The sequence below is a fragment of the Trichomycterus rosablanca genome, chromosome 6 (assembly GCF_030014385.1).
Source record: "Trichomycterus rosablanca isolate fTriRos1 chromosome 6, fTriRos1.hap1, whole genome shotgun sequence".
NCBI classification, from domain to species: domain Eukaryota; kingdom Metazoa; phylum Chordata; class Actinopteri; order Siluriformes; family Trichomycteridae; genus Trichomycterus; species Trichomycterus rosablanca.
The window spans coordinates 31999230-32020208 of record NC_085993.1 but is presented as its reverse complement, the minus strand read 5'-3'; the positions used below and the strand labels follow the sequence as shown (position 1 = coordinate 32020208).

General features: G+C 41.1%; 1 long non-coding RNA gene across 1 annotated transcript; it reads right to left on the bottom strand.

The window, feature by feature from the left end:
• Positions 1 to 22: 22 nt before the first annotated feature.
• Positions 23 to 5922, bottom strand: LOC134317030 (uncharacterized). The gene is made up of 4 exons (XR_010013162.1): positions 5703 to 5922; positions 1362 to 1659; positions 1205 to 1274; positions 23 to 564 (listed from the first exon to the last, which is right to left on the bottom strand). It is a non-coding gene; the product is annotated as an uncharacterized LOC134317030 (long non-coding RNA).
• Between the last annotated feature and the right edge of the window lie 15057 nt (positions 5923 to 20979).

Here is a 20979-nt window from a genome sequence, read left to right as displayed (position 1 = left end):
TTCTTTTATTTAAAGAACAGAGGTAAAAGTTTCTTATGTAAAAGTAATGCACTCACCTAATTATACCACTTTTTAACATTAAACAGTGTTTTTTAAAATATTTTTTCTTACACAAAATGTGGGTTCAGAAAGTACATGACCGTTTGCACACCTTATTGTGTTGTGGATTTGATTTTGAATTGATACAATGTATATAATTTTTGCTATTTTTCACCAGACACAGTGCTAACTGTACTGCCCAAAGAATGTATATTTTTTCCCATCAGACCAGCGAATCATTTCCAGAGTCCAAGTGGGCTGTCATGCCTTTAAGTCAACAGTGGATTCTGTCTTACCAACTTGCCATTAAAGCCAGATTTACATAGTGCAGCAGAGATGTTTGTCTTAAATAGGTTCTCCAAACTCTGCACTGGACTTTTGGAGTTTTTTCCAGAGTGACCATCATAACCAAGTCCTAATGCTGATTTAGTACACGAAACACCAACTTCTTCTGCATTGTCACATTGTGCATTGTCATCTGTATTCCACATTTTTTACAGCACGATAGACAGGATGTCCTCACTTCTGAAATAAAAAAATCAAGGTTATCAAACAATAAATGTTGTGTCTCACAGGCCAAATTGGGAAAACGACCATCCCAATTGTTACCAACCAAACATTCAAAAGCCAGTGCCTATCATGGTATGAGGGTGAGTTTCCAACAGCAAGTGTAAATTATTAAAGGCCCCACTGAAGCTGAGTGACACAGACACATCTAGACATCGATTTTAGGGATGTTACTGCTTGTTTCAGCATGACTATACCAAGCTACATTCTGCATCTGTTACAAAAGTGTGGCTTCAGTCCAGACCTGTCTCTTCAAAAAGTTTGAGCGTTATGAAGCCCAGTATATGTCATATTGTGGACTAATGAGCAGATGAAGTGTTGTTATATCGAGCAAAATAAAAAAAAAAATTCACTTTTGGTATTACAGCAGTTGGTGTCCACAGTTCTCAATCAGTTACATATTATATTTCCTTAATACTGTCTTCCACTAAGCTAATAAATTATAAAGACATGTCATTTTTACCAGGCATGCCAGCAATACTAAAACTAACTGTGTCTTTCCTTACAGTAAGATTATCACAATATTTGTCTAGAATATTTACTAGCAAACACTTTAGCATTGGGCCTACCACACACATGGTGTATTTTAATGACTAACCTTCATTCACTTCCAATCCCAGTCGGATGGGTCAACGAAGAAACCTATTCACTGGTTGTGGCTGCATTTTCTGAAAAATATATATATAATTATAATATAATGTGATATATTATAGTCTAAAAAGGTGTAACTATGGTGGCAGGCCAAGTGCTAATACCTTCTACTGATGTATGAAGGGGCATAAAAAACTCTTTCAGCTGAGGGAAATTTTCCTGAAGGTCATCACGTTGCAGGAGCTCCACAAATCGGAGACACAGCTCGTTGCCCTTGTTCATCACTTTGTCTAGAAGATTTGTGACAATGTTTTCCTGGGTGTGGTTGGGGTGGTTAAGATTGTTGTATTCACGCGTGGTGAGGATATTTTCCTGCTGGGCAAAATTTAAGATGATGCTGGCATCCATGGACAAAGTGTTAATGAGGAAGACCTTGTTCTTTCGCAAAGTCTCCATGTCTGTCTGTAAAATGAAACAGAATGTGAGTGACTGTTATTTAAAGATAAACTAAACGTTTATTACATTTATCCTGACTTCCAGGTCCCTAATCCAGCTTTTCCCTCCCTGTCTGAACAACAACCCAATCATTTTTTATATAGCCGCCCAGCCCAGCCGGATGGCAAAGCTGAGTTTCGAACTGACGAGTTTGAAATGTCAGCTCTGGTGTGCTAGAATGTTTTTACCGCTGCACCACCTGAGCATCTACACTTTAAATCTTAAGTGTGATTATTCCTCTTGCTCCCCTGCCTTTTAGCTTAGCTTTGGGAAAGAAGCAATGGGTCAGCGTGCTAGTGGGTTGGTGGACCAAGTAGTTAGCTTGCAGGCCGTGGCTGTGATTCCACCGAACACTCTCTACTGTTGGTTATATTTAGGACAAGAGTGTCATTGTGTGGGCAGTGTAGACTCCTTGACTAATTTCTCCCCACTTTAGCCATTGGTGAGGCCACAGTCTGAACGAGACTGTAGAGCATTTATCTAAAATGTTCTGCAGTCTGATATAGGGTTTGTATTTCAGTACATTTTTCCCCAATACTTTTTTTCACCCACTTGCAGATACATATTTTTTTTATATTATATTTTCTTATACTTCCCCTTATATAGTCTCCCCCCTCATTTTTATTCAGCCTCACAACACCCTTGGACCCAATATTAGTCTGTTGGTGAGTCTCTATGTTTTTCACCACTTACATACCAGTCTAGTTTATATTTTTAGTATTTTAGTCGAAGCTTCAACAGCAATCTGATTATGGTATATTATCACTAAGATAATATCTACGCTATTATACAGTATATTTAGTATAATACACATTATAATAATGTGACTGCCGTCATCCATCCTCCCATGTGCTGGAAGAACACAGTGCAGGTATAAGATTCAATTTATGAGAGATCTATAAAAAACCTTAAAAAGGACATTCTACATTTGAGCAAAAAGCTTCAAATACTATGCTGAACAGAAGAGTTTTAGCATTTTTATTACATAAAAATTCTATTACATAAAAAAGTCTATTTCACTTCATATTATTGTTATACTTCACTTTTATTATTATATTATGGTTACATTTCACTTTAATTATTATGCTATTGTTTCTGTTGGGCCCCTGAGCATGGCTCTAAACCCTCAGCTGCTCTAATTATTGTCATAATTGTCACTAAAAACGCCTGCTGAGGGCCACAAATGTCATAGTAGATATAATAGTACTGTTACATTTAATTTATTTTAATTCATGCCAAGGTTCATGCAAAGGCTTACAATTATTATTTATAATTAATTAATTATAACTGTCAAGTTTCAACGATTTAAGATATTTTTTAGATTAATTTGACTGAACTGCAAATTAATTCCAGTTTAATGTCAAATTATTTTCCCAAGTAGTGTATTATTAAAGTGTTATAACATAATTGCCTTATGTTAAATGCAAGAGACATAAGTATGAGACATATATATAATAGTCTGATAACATGATTATTAACAACTTCTATACTGTTCATACCATACAGTAGAAAATGGGTAAACCAAGCTAGGAAGAAACTTTTAGATTATAATGAGTTTGTAAGTAAACATGCATCGGATGTTCTTTGTACAGTGGAACCTCGGTATAAGTCTGCTTTGGAATAAGTCCAACTTGGTATACGTCCTGTTTGGACGCAAAAAATGTAGCTTGGTATACGACCTTTGTTTGGAATACGACTCGCGTGCTAGAACTTGTATGGGTCAAAATGAGTCACGACACCGCACGCTACCCTTGTTTACCTCTCGTGAGACAAAGCCACGAGCGTCATTACGCCAGTTGCTACCATTCAGTAAACATATAACTCTCTGTGAATTTTCAGGTACTGTACTACAGGTACTGTAGTCCCGTTAATGGGTGCGCCGTGTTGCTAGGCAACATGAGGGCGAACATAACAACTATTACACTATTTCTTGGACGAAACACCCGCTTAATGATTAAGATTACTGTTTATATTAATCTGGTCATTTCCATGTATAGTACATGACTTAAAATAGTGTTCAACCTAGTTTGTACTTTTTCTTTTCAGTGGCGTATTAATATGGAATGATGTGAGGTGGTCACAGGTGCGCTTATATCGGGGATTTTACAACGGCTTTAAACGCAGCTCAGCCAATCATTTTATGAATTATTTTATACAACCCCATCAACGTATAATATGCCAATAACAATAGGATTTTTTTCATGGGAACGGATTAATCATTTTCCCTTTATTTCTTATGGGAAAATTCATTTGGTATACGTCCTGTTTGGTATAAGTCCAAGGATCTGGAACGGATTAAGGATGTATAACGAGGTACCACTGTATATATGGGTCTTGTATCAGAACAGTTGCTTAACAAAGTGAAATGAAATTTTCCAAATCAGGTGGGTGCTGCACAGCAATACGAGCCCTGGGGTGGCGTGGCCAAAATCCATGACAGTGCCTCTGGGCACAGCAGCTTGCAATAAGCGCTTTGTTTACATTCTTTAACACTTTTAAATTTGGCTTTACAGACCAAGAACACATTCTTTTGTTCCATTTACTTTTGTTTATTTAAATATACATATAAAATACATGTATTTGCTTTATTTAGTGTTTTTGCAAGCGTTTTGTACAGAAGACAACAGAACAATTAAAGTCATGGTAATCTTGAATAACAGTCCTGTTATATACACTATACTGCCGAAAGTATTCATTCACCCATCCAAATCATTGAATTCAGGTGTTCCAATCACTTCCATGGCCACAGGTGTATAAAACCAAGCACCTAGGCATGCAGACTGCTTCTACAAACATTTGTGAAAGAATGGGTCGCTCTCAGGAGCTCAGTGAATTCCAGAGTGGTACCGTGATAGGATGCCACCTGTGCAACAAGTCCAGCTGTAAAATTTCCTCGCTACTAAATATTCCACAGTCAACTGTCAGTGGTATTATAACAAAGTGGAAGCGATTGGGAATGACAGCAACTCAGCCACAAAGTGGTAGGCCACGTAAAATGACACAGCGGGGTCAGCGGATGCTGAGGCGCATAGTGTGCAGAGGTCGCCAACTTTCTGCAGAGTCGATCGCTACATACCTCCAAACTTCATGTGGCCTTCAGATTAGCTCAAGAACAGAGCATAGAGAGCTTCATGGAATGGGTTTCCATGGCCGAGCAGCTGCATCCAAGCCTTACATCACCAAGCGCAATGCAAAGCGTCGGATGCAGTGGTGTATAGTACGCCGCCACAGGACGGGAGTGACGAATCACGCTTCTTTGTCTGGAAATCCGATGGACGAGTCTGGGTTTGGCGGTTGCCAGGAGAACGTTACTTGTCTGACAGTGTAAAGTTTGGAGAAGGGGGGATTATGGGGTGGGGTTGTTTTTCAGGAGTTGGGCTCGGCCTCTTAGTTCCAGTGAAAGGATAGATATATTGGACAATTTCATGCTCCTAACTTTGTGGGAACAGTTTGGGGATGGCCCCTTCCTGTTCCAACATGACTGCGCACCAGTGCACAAAGCAAGGTCCATAAAGTCATGGATGAGCGAGTTTGGTGTGGAAGAACTTGACTGGCCTGCACAGAGTCCTGACCTCAACCCAATAGAACACCTTTGGGATGAATTAGAGCAGAGACTGTGAGCCAGGCCTTCTCATCCAACATCAGTGTCTGACCTCACAAATGCACTTCTGGAAGAATGGTCAAAAATTCCCATAAACACACTCCTAAACCTTGTGGAAAGCCTTCCCAGAAGAGTTGAAGCTGTTATAGCTGCAAAGAGTGGGCCGACATCATATTAAACCCTATGTATTAAGAATGGGAGTCACTCAAGTTCATGTGCGTGTGAGGGCAGACGAGCAAATATTTTTGGCAATATAGTGTATAACATACATACACCTCCTATTTACGTTATAAATGGAAAAGCCTAACATACACATAAATCATAACATTTAGATTTAGAACATAAATCTCTGATTTTATTCCGTACCGATTCTGTGGGATTTTTCTGTTGAAATGTTAACTTTACTCACCTCAATCCGGGAGAAAAGAGGAGCCAAATCGTGTAATGTGTTGCCTCCTCTCGGCAACTTTCGCTTCCGCTTCTTTCACTGTAATAGGCTGCGCTTATAAATGACCCACTCAAGTCAACTTTCTGTTTCACAATGTACTTTGTATTTGTAATGAAACGAATTGTATTTACTTTTTTAATAGTAACAATAACATGGAAGGCAACACCTGCTAGCTCATACGCAAATTTACCAGATTATTGTGGCTGTGGGTTGCCAGGTCATGGAAAACTGTTCTCCGAGTTCATAAACTCCACTGACCTAAGCACATCCACTACACGAAACTAATTATGACTTTGATTCAGAGTGCGAATTGTACAGTGGAAGTTGGGAGGTCAACTGTATTGTTTTCTGAGTTTCTGAATTAAACTCAATATTAACTTTATATTTGTGAATGCTTACATCATCTTTTGATTTATCTATATACTGTATATTTTGCAATCAACATGCAAGCAAATGTCACAGTCAACACACCCCTAGCAGTCCAGGTATTTACAGTATATATACAGGGGTTGGACAATGAAACTGAAACACCTGGTTTTAGACCACAATAATTTATTAGTATGGTGTAGGGCCTCCTTTTGCGGCCAATACAGCGTCAATTCATCTTGGAAATGACATATACAAGTCCTGCACAGTGGTCAGAGGGATTTTAAGCCATTCTTCTTGCAGGATAGTGGCCAGGTCACTACGTGATGCTGGTGGAGGAAAACGTTTCCTGACTCGCTTCTCCAAAACACCCCAAAGTGGCTCAATAATATTTAGATCTGGTGACTGTGCAGGCCATGGGAGATGTTCAACTTCACTTTCATGTTCATCAAACCAATCTTTCACCAGTCTTGCTGTGTGTATTGGTGCATTGTCATCCTAATACACGGCACCGCCTTCAGGATACAATGTTTGAACCATTGGATGCACATGGTCCTCCAGAATGGTTCGGTAGCGCCCATCTAGCACAAGTATTGGGCCAAGGGAATGCCATGATATGGCAGCCCAAACCATCACTGATCCACCCCCATGCTTCACTCTGGGCATGCAACAGTCTGGGTGGTACGCTTCTTTGGGGCTTCTCCACACCGTAACTCTCCCGGATGTGGGGAAAACAGTAAAGGTGGACTCATCAGAGAACAATACATGTTTCACATTGTCCACAGCCCAAGATTTGCGCTCCTGGCACCATTGAAACCGACGTTTGGCATTGGCACGAGTGACCAAAGGTTTGGCTATAGCAGCCCGGCCGTGTATATTGACCCTGTGGAGCTCCCGACGGACAGTTCTGGTGGAAACAGGAGAATTGAGGTGCACATTTAATTCTGCCGTGATTTGGGAAGCCGTGGTTTTATGTTTTTTGGATACAATCCGGGTTAGCACCCGAACATCCATTTCAGACAGCTTCCTCTTGCGTCCACAGTTAATCCTGTTGGATGTGGTTTGTCCTTCTTGATGGTATGTTGACATTACCCTGGATACCGTGGCTCTTGATACATCACAAAGACTTGCTGTCTTGGTCACAGATGCGCCAGCAAGACGTGCACCAACAATTTGTCCTCTTTTGAACTCTGATATGTCTATATATATACAGTGTATCACAAAAGTGAGTACACCCCTCACATTTCTGCAAATATTTGATTATATCTTTTCATGGGACAACACTATAGACATGAAACTTGGATATAACTTAGAGTAGTCAGTGTACAGCTTGTATAGCAGTGTAGATTTACTGTCTTCTGAAAATAACTCAACACACAGCCATTAATGTCTAAATAGCTGGCAACATAAGTGAGTACACCCCACAGTGAACATGTCCAAATTGTGCCCAAATGTGTCGTTGTCCCTCCCTGGTGTCATGTGTCAAGGTCCCAGGTGTAAATGGGGAGCAGGGCTGTTAAATTTGGTGTTTTGGGTACAATTCTCTTATACTGGCCACTGGATATTCAACATGGCACCTCATGGCAAAGAACTCTCTGAGGATGTGAGAAATAGAATTGTTGCTCTCCACAAAGATGGCCTGGGCTATAAGAAGATTGCTAACACCCTGAAACTGAGCTACAGCATGGTGGCCAAGGTCATACAGCGGTTTTCCAGGACAGGTTCCACTCGGAACAGGCTTCGCCAGGGTCGAACAAAGAAGTTGAGTCCACGTGTACGGCGTCATATCCAGAGGTTGGCTTTAAAAAATAGACGCATGAGTGCTGCCAGCATTGCTGCAGAGGTTGAAGATGTGGGAGGTCAGCCTGTCAGTGCTCAGACCATACGCCACACACTGCATCAACTCGGTCTGCATGGTCGTCATCCCAGAAGGAAGCTGACGCACAAGAAAGCCAGCAAACAGTTTGCTGAAGACAAGCAGTCCAAGAACATGGATTACGGGAATGCCCTGTGGTCTGACGAGACCAAGATAAACTTGTTTGGCTCAGATGGTGTCCAGCATGTGTGGCGGCGCCCTGGTGAGAAGTACCAAGACAACTGTATCTTGCCTACAGTCAAGCATGGTGGTGGTAGCATCATGGTCTTGGGCTGCATGAGTGTTGCCGGCACTGGGGAGCTGCAGTTCATTGAGGGAAACATGAATTCCAACATGTACTGTGACATTCTGAAACAGAGCATGATCCCCTCCCTTCGAAAACTGGGCCTCATGGCAGTTTTCCAACAGGATAACGACCTCAAACACAACCTCCAAGATGACAACTGCCTTGCTGAGGAAGCTGAAGGTAAAGGTGATGGACTAAACCCAATTGAGCACCTGTGGCGCATCCTCAAGTGGAAGGTGGAGGAGTTCAAGGTGTCTAACATCCACCAGCTCCGTGATGTCATCATGGAGGAGTGGAAGAGGATTCCAGTAGCAACCTGTGCAGCTCTGGTGAATTCCATGCCCAGGAGGGTTAAGGCAGTGCTGGATAATAATGGTGGTCACACAAAATATTGACACTTTGGGCACAATTTGGACTTGTTCACTGTGGGGTGTACTCACTTATGTTGCCAGCCATTTAGACATTAATGGCTGTGTGTTGAGTTATTTTCAGAAGACAGTAAATCTACACTGCTATACAAGCTTTACACTGACTACTCTAAGTTATATCCAAGTTTTATTTCTATAGTGTTGTCCCATGAAAAGATATAATAAAATATTTGCAGAAATGTGAGGGGTGTACTCACTTTTGTGATACACTGTATATATATATATATATATATATATATATACTGTATATACAGTATATATATACTGTATATAGAGGTGTTTGAAAGTTTGTGAACCCTTTAGAATTTTCTACATTTCTGCATAAATATGACCTAAAACATCATCAGATTTTCACACAAGTCCTAAAAGTAGATAAAGAGAACCCAGTTAAACAAATGACACAAAAATATTATACTTGGTCATTTATTTATTGAGAAAAATGATCCAATATTACATATTTGTGAGTGGCAAAAGTATGTGAACCTCACCTTCTAACTGAAGGTGAAATTAGAGTGGGATGACAATCAGGTGTGAGTGGGCACCCTGTTTTATTTAAAGAACAGGGATCTATCAAAGTCTGCTCTTCACAACACATCTTTGTGGTAGTGTATCATGGCACGAGCAAAGGAGATTGTTGATGCTCATCAGGCTGGAAAAGGTTACAAAACCATCTCTAAAGAGTTTGGACTCCACCAATCCACAGTCAGACAGATTGTGTACAAATAGAGGAAATTCAAGACCATTGTTACCCTCCCCAGGAGTGGTCGACCAACAAGGATCACTCCAAGAGCAAGGCGTGTAATAGTCGGCGAGGTCACAAAGGACCCCAGGGTAACTTCTAAGCAACTGAAGGCCTCTCTCACATTGGCTAATGTTAATGTTCATGAGTCCACCATCAGGAGAACACTGAACAACAATAGTGTGCATGGCAGGGTTGCAAGGAGAAAGCCACTGCTCTCCAAAAAGAACATTGCTGCTCATCTGCAGTTTGCTACAGATCACGTGGACAAGCCAGAAGGCTATTGGAAGAATGTTTTATGGACGGATGAGACCAAAATAGAACTTATTGGTTTAAATGAAAAGCGTTATGTTTGGAGAAAGGAAAACACTGCATTCCAGCATAAGAACCTTATCCCATCTGTGAAACATGGTGGTGGTAGTATCATGGTTTGGGCCTGTTTTGCTGCATCTGGGCCAGGACGGCTTGCCATCATTGATGGAACAATGAATTCTGAATTATATCAGAGAATTCTTAAGGAAAATGTCAGGACATCTGTCCATGAACTGAATCTCAAGAGAAGGTGGGTCATGCAGCAAGACAACGACCCTAAGCACACAAGTTGTTCTACAAAGAATGGTTAAAGAAAAATAAAGTTAATGTTTTGAAATGGGCAAGTTAAAGTCCTGACCTTAATCCAATCGAAATGTTGTGGAAGGACCTGAAGCGAGCAGTTAATGTGAGGAAACCCACCAACATCCCAGAGTTGAAGCTGTTCTGTACGGAGGAATGGGCTAAAATTCCTCCAAGCTGGTGTGCATGACTGATCAACAGTTACCGGAAACGTTTAGTTGCAGTTATTGCTGCAAAGGGGGGTCACACCAGATACTGAAACAAAGGTTCACATACTTTTTCCACTCACAAATATGTAATATTGGATCATTTTCCTCAATAAATAAATGATCAAGTACAATATTTTTGTCTCATTTGTTTAACTGGGTTCTCTTTATCTACTTTTAGGACTTGTGTGAAAATCTGATGATGTTTTAGGTCATATTTCAAGCACCACTGTAAGTGCTCTGGTTATAGGAGATTCTCAGCTCCGACACGTGCGTATTGCAACCCCCATAGAGACACCAGCAACCATATTCACTTGTATTCCGGGGGCCAGGGTGCCTGACGTAGATTTTCGAAGATTGTTATCCACGTCAGCTCTAATGATGTTTGTTTACGGCAGTCTGCGGTTACTAAGAATAATGTTAAAGAGGTGTGTGAGTTAGCTAGGTCGATGTCCGAGGCAGTAGTGTGCTCTGGCCCCTTACTGATTCGACCCAGTGGGGAAACCTACAGCAGGTTATTGTCGCTGAACCGCTGGATGTCTAAATGGTGCTCAGAAAACTGCATTGATTTTGTAGATAATTGGTCCACTTTTGAGGGAAGGCCTGGTCTTTTGAAGCGGGATGGTGTCCACCCCTCATGGGAGGGTGCTGCTCGCATTTCTTGCAGCATAGGGGACAGGCTTTACCACCGCGTTAGTGTAGTGGCAGATAGTGTTAAATGACTACCCAGAGCCAAGACCAGTCAGCAGACAAACAGGCCTAACCAACTGTCTGTGAGTCGCAATCGAACGTCACCCAAAATCCCTAGGTCACAAACCATTGAGACTGTATCTGTTTACCGTGGCAGGTGTAAGCCAAAACAAAATCAAAAAGTATGTCATAATAACTTAATTAAAATTAATCTAAATGAGCATCATGAAAACACTAGTAAGGCTAAACTAAAGTTTGGACTTCTGAACATCAGGTCACTTGCATGCAAAACAGTAATTGCAAATGAAATGATCACAGATAATTGTCTTAGTACACTTTGTTTAATCGAGACCTGGGCTAGACCTGATGAGTATCTAGGTTTAAATGAAGCATCTCCTCCGGGTTACAGTTATGAACATAAGCCACGTCTTAGTGGTCGTGGTGGAGGAATAGCCACAACTTATGACAAAGACATACTCTTACTGTAAAATCATCTCCCATAACAAACTCATTTGAAGTTCTTATCTCTGACATAGCCAATAAATGTTCATCTGATAAAACTAGTATGTTTAAGCTGGTTACTGTTTATCGACCACCTGGTCCTTACTCAGAATTTCTTAACGAATTTGCCGATTTTCTTTCTAAATTAGTCTTATCAACTAAAAAAGCTTTAATTGTTGGTGACTTTAATATTCATTATGAGGATGAGTGTAATCCACTCAAAATTGCGTTTGACTCTATTTTAGAATCTTTAGGCATTACCCAAGATGTAACGGGACCCACTCAACGCTGTAAACATACCTTAGATTTAATACTTACTTATGGTATGAACATTGACAACCTGGTAATTGTACCACAGAATGACTTAATTTCTGACCACTCCCTACTAATTTATGAAGTGTCCCTATCCAATAATATACAGCAATCGTTTTAAATATAAGTGCGCTATTACATCTGCAACTGCAGCAGCGTTCATAAACTGCCTACCAGAATTACCAAATATACCAGCATCAGAACCTATAGAACTAGATCAGGCAACTCAACACCTAGAGACCGTATTGCGCACAACCTTAGATACAAAGCCCCACTCAAAACTAAACTGAATAGGGAGAAAAAACTTGCTCCATGGTACAATGACCACACATGCGCACTTAAACAAGCAACACGGAAATTAGAACGCAAGTGGCACTACACTGGAAGTGTATAAGATTGCTTGGAAAGTATAAACATGCCCTTATAAAAGCTACATCTTTATATTATTCGTCCCTAATAGAGAAAAATAAGAACAATCCTAGATTCCTTTTCGAGACAGTGTCCAAATTAACTAAAAACCTCAATGAAACTGAAACTAATATACCACCCGACTGTACCAGCGATGATTTTTAAAAATTCTTTAATGTTTAGGTAGAAAAAATATGACTTTAGAGTCAGAGTGTGTCACCTGCCAATGTTAAGTATGAACTCACTCTGAGCAGCATTGGTGAGAATAGTGATGATAATAGTAACAAGGTAATTCAACTAAATTCCTTTAATCCAATCTCCCAACTATTGTAGTGCCCCTGCTTACATTAATCAATGCATCCCTTTGCCTTGGGTATGTACCTAAATTGTTTAAAAGTGCCCTGTTATTAAACCCCTGATTAAAAAACCTAATCTTGATCCACATGTACTATCTAATTATAGGCCAATTTCAAACCTTCCTTTTGTCTCGAAGATATTAGAAAAAGTCGTTTCCAAACAGTTATGCTCTTATTTGAATGAAAATTGTATTCATGAATAATTTAAATCTGGATTTAGACCCAACCATAGTACCGAAACTGCATTAATTAGAGTAGTTAACGAGTCGTTAATGTCTTCTGATAATGGAAGTGTCTCTTTTCTTGTTCTATTAGATCTTAGTGCAGCATTTGATACGGTCGATCATAACATTTTACTGGATAGGCTAGAAAATACAGTAGGTGTTAAAGGACTCGCACCCTCTTGGTTCAAATCATATTTGACTGACCGCTCTCAATTTGTTTATGTAAATAATAAATGCTCGGAAACTACAAAAGTAAAGTGTGGTGTTCCACAGGGGTCGGTACTGGGACCGCTATTATTTACACTCTATATGCTTCCACTAGGTGAAATTATTCATAAACATGGCATACATTTTCACTGCTATGCAGATGACACACAGCTGTATATATCAGCCAAACCAAATGATACTGACACAATCAGTCAGATAGAAGATTGTGAAAATGACATAAAAAACTGGATGTCGTGTAATTTTCTTTTACTTAATTCAGATAAAACAGAGGTTTTACTTGTTGGCTCTAAAGCTGCAAGAGACAAGTTGTCTAACCTGGTGCTAAACCTAAACACTTTCTCTGTTACTCCCAGCCCAGATGTAAAAAAGTTAGGTGTCACAATAGATTCAGATCTTTCCTTTGATACACACATCAATAATATTACTAGAGTTACTATCATTTGCGTAATATTTCTAAAATAACAAATATACTATCTGTTAATGACGCCGAAAAACTGATCCATGCATTTATAACTTCTCGGTTAGATTATTGTAATGCTTGTCACGAATGGGGGGCTAAGGCGAGACAGAAGGGGCGGATACACGCAGAGATGTATAACTAATCTTTATTAATAAAGACAAGGGCTAGGAACATGACTAGGAACAATATCAATGAACATGACTAGGAACAATAGCAAGGAGCATGACTAGGAACAATAGCAAGGAGCATGACTAGGAACAATAGCAAGGAGCATGACTAGGAACAATAGCAATGAACATGACTAGGAACAATAGCAATGAACATGACTAGGAACAATACTTAACATGACTTAGAAACATGACTTAACATGACGAGCTAGAAACATGACTTAGAAACATGACTAAACATGACTTAACCTGAAGAGAGACGAGAGACCAAAGACCTGAGCCATACAGAGCCAAACCAAGCCAAAAACCAATAGTCCCCACCCTGTGTTCCAGCCTTTCTCTCTTATAGAGAGCAGCTGGAGCTAATCAGTTCAAATGAACACAAGCTCCAGAGCACACAGAGGCTTTAAGTGTTACAGATACCCCCCCCCCCCCCCCCCCCCCAAGGCACTACTCCCGGAGTGCCTTTACCAAAAAAAAAAAAAAAAAAACAAGGAGGGTCCTGGACCCTGCGGGGCAGATTTGAAGTCATTCAGGAAGTCTTGAGGCAGGCATGACCAAAGTGCTGTGACGTGAACTGCCGACGGAAATCCAGAAGCACCGTCGGGGGGCACCGACGAGAGTTCAGAAACGTCCTCTGGGGGCGTTGACTTGAGACCTGAAGCGCCCTCTAGGGGCGCCGACTTGAGACCTGAAGCACCCTCTGGGAGCTCCGACTTGAGACCTGAAGCGCCCTCTAGGGGCGCCGACCTGAGACCTGAAGCGCCCTCTGTGAGCGCCGACTTGAGAACTGAAGCGCCCCCTAGGGGCGCCAACTTGAGACCTGAAGCACCCTCTAGGGGCGCCGACTTGGAAACAGGAGCTCCATCATGGGGCTCCAACTCGGGAACAGAATCCAGCTGCGTGGAGTCCGAAGTCAGTTGCGAAAACACTGGAGAAGCATCGGAAATCAGCTGCTTGGACCCTGAAGAAGCGTCCTGAACGAGCTGCTTGAACCCTGGAGGGACGTCTTGAATCAACTGCTTGACCCCTGGAGGGACGTCTTGAATCAGCTGCTTGGATCCTGAAAATTCGTCTTGAATCAGCTGCTTGAACCCTGGAGGGACGTTTTGAATCAGCTGCTTGGAACCTGGTGAGGCGTCTTGAATCAGCTGCTTGAACCCTGGAGGGACGTCTTGAATCAGCTGCTTGAACCCTGGAGGGACGTCTTGAATCAGCTGCTTGAACCCTGGTGAGGCGTCTTGAATCAGCTGCTTGAACCCTGGAGGGACGTCTTGAATCAGCTGCTTGGAACCTGAAGATTCGTCTTGAATCAGCTGCTTGGAAACTGAAGAGGCTTCTTGGATCAGCTGCTTGGAACCTGGTGAGGTGTCTTGAATCAGCTGCTTGAACCTTGGAGGGACGTCTTGAATCAGCTGCTTGGAACCTGAAGAGGCTTTTTGACTCAGCTGCTTGGAACCTGAAGAGGTTTCTTGAATCAGCTGCTTGGAACTTGGAGAGGCTTCTTGACTCAGCTGCTTGGAACCTGAAGAGGTTTCTTGACTCAGCTGCTTGGAACCTGAAGAGGCTTCTTGAATCAACTGCTTGGAACCTGAAGAGGCTTCTTGAATCAGCTGCTTGGAACCTGGGGAAACTTCTTGAATCAGCTGCTTGAAACCTGGAGAGCCTTCTTGAATCAGCTGCTTGGAACCTAGAGAGGCTTCTTGAGTCTGCTGCTTGGAACCTGGAGGCGGCAGCAGCAGAGCTGAAGGAGAATTGTCTGTAGTAGACTGTGGCTTGAACTTTACAGGCTGGAATGTAAAGCTTGGTACTTTGACAGGAAACAGAACTGAAGAGGACTTGGATCTGTTTGACTCTGCCTGGGTGGCAGGAGGGCCCGAAAGTACTGACAGACCATATTTGAAACCCTGAACTGCTGATTGACACCTAGATCCGACAGAGACAGATGAACATGGACTAGAACTAGACAAACTAGAACTCATGGAACCTGACTTAGAGACATGACGGACTTGGACAGACGGACAAGACATGTCAGCATGACTGACTGAACAAGTATGACTGGACAAACTAGGACTTACTGAACCTGACTTAGACACAGGACAGACTGGATCGAGCTTGACACTGGCGAACATGAGCCTAACCGAACTGGCAGAGGACTGACACAAAACTGAGTACCTGGAACTGGAGCCGACGAACAAACAAGAGGACCCCTGGAGCCCTTGGGGTCATTACAAGAAGCATTATTAAACAAATGATCCTGACTGGCTCCTAAAATGGACGTGGGACGATTACTAGCATTAGTAGCGGGCACTGGCACCCGGACCACATCAGCAGTGGGCACTGGGGGAAATTGAACATCCCCAGTGGGCACTGGATGCCAGGTATAAGCTGCAGTGGGCACTTTGCTGCATGAAAATTTGGCTCTCATGAGGCCCTCAAACACCTTAACCGAGTTCAGCACAGCTCCCCTGTCAGACCACAGCTGCCTGGCCCACTCACGAGCGGCACCCCTCAGTCTAGACATCATAAACTGCACCTTGCCGATTTCAGCTGGCTGGGGGTCCTGAAGGTTCTGCAGGTAGAGCTGTCTCTGCAGAAGGAAGCCTTCGACAAATGAGTTGCTTCCATCATATGGAGCTGGCCTACAAAGCGGTAGGGTCTGAGGAAACCTCATGGAGTTAAAATCAGGGAACGTATACACCAAAAACATCTCGTTGTGTCCTCTTTTGGGGGACTATTACGTCACAAATGGGGGGCTAAGGCGAGACAGAAGGGGCAGAAACACACGCAGAGATGTATAACTAATCTTTATTAATAAAGACAAGGGCTAGGAGCATGACTAGGAACAATAGCAAGGAGCATGACTAGGAACAATAGCAAGGAGCATGACTAGGAACAATAGCAAGGAGCATGACTAGGAACAATAGCAATGAACATGACTAGGAACAATAGCAAGGAGCATGACTTAACATGTCTTAGAAACATGACTAAACATGACTTAACATGACTTAGAAACATGACTTCACATGAGCTAGAAACATGACTAAACATGACTTAACATGACTTAACATTACTTAACCTGACGAGAGAGATGAGAGAGATGAGAGAGACGAGAGACCAAAGACCTGAGCCATACAGAGCCAAACCAAGCCAAAAAACCAATAGTCCCCTGTGTTCCAACCTTTCTCTCTTACAGAGGGCAGCTGGAGCTAATCAGTGAAGGGGTGTGGCAGGAGACAGTGTGTGCTCACGGAGAGGGGGGCGTGGTACACAGAGGCTTGAAGTGTTACAATGCTCTTCTAACTGGATGCTCTGGTCTAGTAGATCCATACACAAACTCCAGTTAGTTCAAAATGCAGCAGTGCGAGTGTTAACTAGAACTAGAAACTTTGATCATATCAGTCCTGTTCTATCATCTCTTCACTGGCTGCCAGTTAAATTCCGCATTGATTACAAAATACTTTTACTAACCTATAACCTATGCGCTGGGAGGGTGTCGCGTCCCTCTGGGCGCGTGAACAGGACTCACGGTGGCGGCGGCACGGCGGCGGCGGCACAGTGGCGACGGCACAGCACGGAGTTAAATAAAAACATCAAAAAGACACCGTAGTGCGTGGGCTGTCCGGAATCGCACCAAAACAAAGAACCTCTAACCTACTTTACCTCGGGCCTCCCGACCATACACCTCCAACCGCTTACAGCGCCTGGAGGTCCCGAGTAAACCCTATGAAAGTAAAGTGGCTGGTGCGATGCAGCCCAACAGAAAATAAACAAACATAAAAGGGCACCGCAGTGCCAAACAAACTGAACGAAAGAAAAAGGAAACAGCCAGAGAAAACAGTAGGTCCGACGCCTGCAGCTTAGCGCCATCCCCTTAAATAAGGGGAGGTGCAGCTGCAGAGCGTTCGCCCTAACGAGCTGGCAAGGTATTTACAGCCAGCTCGTTTTCTGCTCTGTAAGGCCTGTGGCGTCAGGGAGAGATGGTGTGTTCCCCTGATGCCACAGAGCCTAACACTAGCATTGTACATTATTAACTACATTCTACGTGTATACTGTTTTACCCCAAGGGCATTCTGATGGAAACCTATTTACCCGCCGAGGTTAAGGATTGAAGTCGAGACTGCAGTGCCAACGATGCTGCTCCTGCCGGATGTGACGGGTCTGGAGTAATTGCACCAAGAATGACAAGAACGCACTACAGACTTTATTGAAGACTAGACTGAATAACAACTCTATTATTATTTATTTATTTATTTACTGCCAGCTATAACTTTTAGTTCATTTAATTCTGTGTTTGTATGATTTGTGTAAATCCTATTTATTTAAAGTATCCTCCAGACCACCCAAGAAGGATGGGCCCTGCTGAGTCTGGTTCCTCTCAAGGTTTCTTCCTGTAATTTTCAAAGAGTTTTTCCTTGTATTGTATTTTATCAAGTGTAACCCACATTACACACTACAACTGTTAAACTGACACTTTTATTCTTTATTACATGATAAAAACCAGATTTTTATTGGGTTACACTTGATAAAATATGGCTTGTTTTGGAGCAATTTGATGCATATTTTAAAAGCTATTGAAGTTATTAATATGCTGAATACTTGAAATGCTATTGAAGTTATGAATAAAAATCTAAAAAATCTAAAAATATGCTGGTCATAAAAAATAATCATGAAAAAGTTGATTTATTTCAGTAATTCATTCCATTCAAAAAGTGAAACTTGTATATTATATTAATTCATTACACACAGACTGATATATTTCAAATGTTTATTTTTTTAAATGTTGATGATTATAACTGACAACTAATGAAAACCCCAAATTCAGTATCTCAGAAAATTAGAATATTACTTAAGACCAATACAAAAAAAGGATTTTTAGAAATGTTGGCCAACTGAAAAGTATGAACATGAAAAGTATGAGCATGTACAGCACTCAATACTTAGTTGGGGCTCCTTTTGCCTGGATTACTGCAGCAATGCGGCATGGCATGGAGTCCATCAGTCTGTGGCACTGCTCAGGTGTTATGCTCAGGTTGCTCTGATAGTGGCCTTCAGCTCTTCTGAATTGTTGGGTCTGGCGTATCGCATCTTCCTCTTCACAATACCCCAGAGATTTTCTATGGGGTTAAGGTCAGGCAAGTTTGATGGTCAATTAAGAACAGGGATACCATGGTCCTTAAACCAGGTACTGGTAGCTTTGGCACTGTGTGCAGGTGCCAAGTCCTGTTGGAAAATGAAATCTGCATCTCCATAAAGTTGGTCAGCAGCAGGAAGCATGAAGTGCTCTAAAACCTCCTGGTAGACGGCTGCGTTGACCTTGGACCTCAGAAAACACAGTGGACCAACACCAGCATATGACATGGCACTCCAAACCATCACTGACTGTGTAAATTTTACACTGGACCTCAAGCAACGTGGATTCTGTGCCTGTCCTCTCTTCCTCCAGACTCTGGGACCTTGATTTCCAAAATTAATGCAAAATTTACTTTCATCAGAGAACATAACTTTGGACCACTCAGCAGTTTTTTTTGTCTTTAGCCCAGGCGAGACGCTTCTGACGCCGTCTCTTGTTCAAGAGTGGTTTGACACAAGGAATGCGACAGCTGAAACCCATGACTTGCATACGTCTGTGCGTGGTGGTTCTTGAAGCACTGACTCCAGCTGCAGTCCACTCTTTGTGAATCTCCCACACATTTTTGAATGGGTTTTGTTTCACAATCCTCTCCAGGGTGCGGTTATCCCTATTGCTTGTACACTTTTTTCTACCACATATTTTCCTTCCCTTCGCCTCTCTATTAATGTGCTTGGACACAGAGCTCTGTGAACAGCCAGCCTCTTTAGCAATGACCTGTTGTGTCTTGCCCTCCTTGTGCAAGGTGTCAATGGTCGTCTTTTGGACAACTGTCAAGTCAGCAGTCTTCCCCATGATCGTGTAGCCTACAGAACTAGACTAAGAGACCATTTAAAGGCCTTTGTAGGTGTTTTGAGTTAATTAGCTGATTAAAGTGTGGCACCAGGTGTCTTCAATATTGTACCTTGTCACAATATTCTAATTTTCTGAGATATTGAATTTGGGGTTTTTATTAGTTGTCAGTTATAATCATCAACATTAAAAGAAATAAACATATGAAATATATCAGTCTGTGTGTAATGAATGAATATAATATACAAGTTTCACTTTTTGAATGGAATTACTGAAATAAATCAACTTTTTCATGATATTCTAATTTTATGACCAGCACCAGTATTACCTAATAAAAACACTTTTTTATTCATTTTAATAGCATTTAAAGTATTCAGCATATTAATAACCTCAATAGCTTTTAAAATATTCATCAAATTGCTCCAAAACAAGTTGTATTTTATCAAGTGTAACCCACATTACATACTACAACTCTTACACTGACACTTTTACCCGGTGGACTATTCTCAGTAAAAAGATTAATTAGATAAAAAAGATTAACACTAAGTCTTTTTTTAATGTGACATATATCCTACATTTGTCTGAACAGTTTATAATCCTAAACTAACGTGTATGCACAAAACAAAAATGTTGCCCTGAATTACTACCTAACTTTATTTTTTTCCCGCATTTTCCATTTATTCATTGACATTAGAATTTATATATTTTTTTTCCATTTTCCATTGATTAATTTACATTAATTGCTTGATAATAATAAAAATAACATATAATAAATACAATACATTCTAACTGATTTTACCTCAGTTTATAATGGATAGAAAAATTGAGGGATTGTTGTTTTTTCATTTTTCGTTTATTCAATTGAATTTGATTGATGATAAAACATTTTAAATAAATATGTTTGCATTGATTTTGCCTCAGTTTATGTCAGTATTATTACATGAATTGTTTGAATTAGACCATCATAGCAAATGTTATCAGAGTGATTCAGATTTTTTTTTAATTAATGGTAATGTCTGAGGGGGTTGGGGGGTTCAAGACTGTAGTATATTAGAACTGTATTTGGTGATATAGAACTGTAAGTTCTATACTTAAGTAAATAGCAGTAAATACTTAATGACTATATAAGATAATGACGGTAGAATTACTAAGCAAATGCACATGTAACGGGTTGGAAGCATGAATGTGTGTGTGTGTATGTTGCAAATAAATGTGCATAGTTAAACGGATTCTCTCTGTGCCTGCAATCTCCTTCATCCAATATATCACAGAGACAGAGGGATTAACATTGTCTTGGATTAACATTATCTGTAGTTATGTTAAAAGTATGTTAAAGTAACATTTAAAACATTCAAAAATGTTTTTGGGTATGTTCTTTAACTTGTATTAAATGTCTTGAGAATATTAAGAAAACTGACAAAAACTGACAAAATAACATTGAAGGAACGTTCTAATA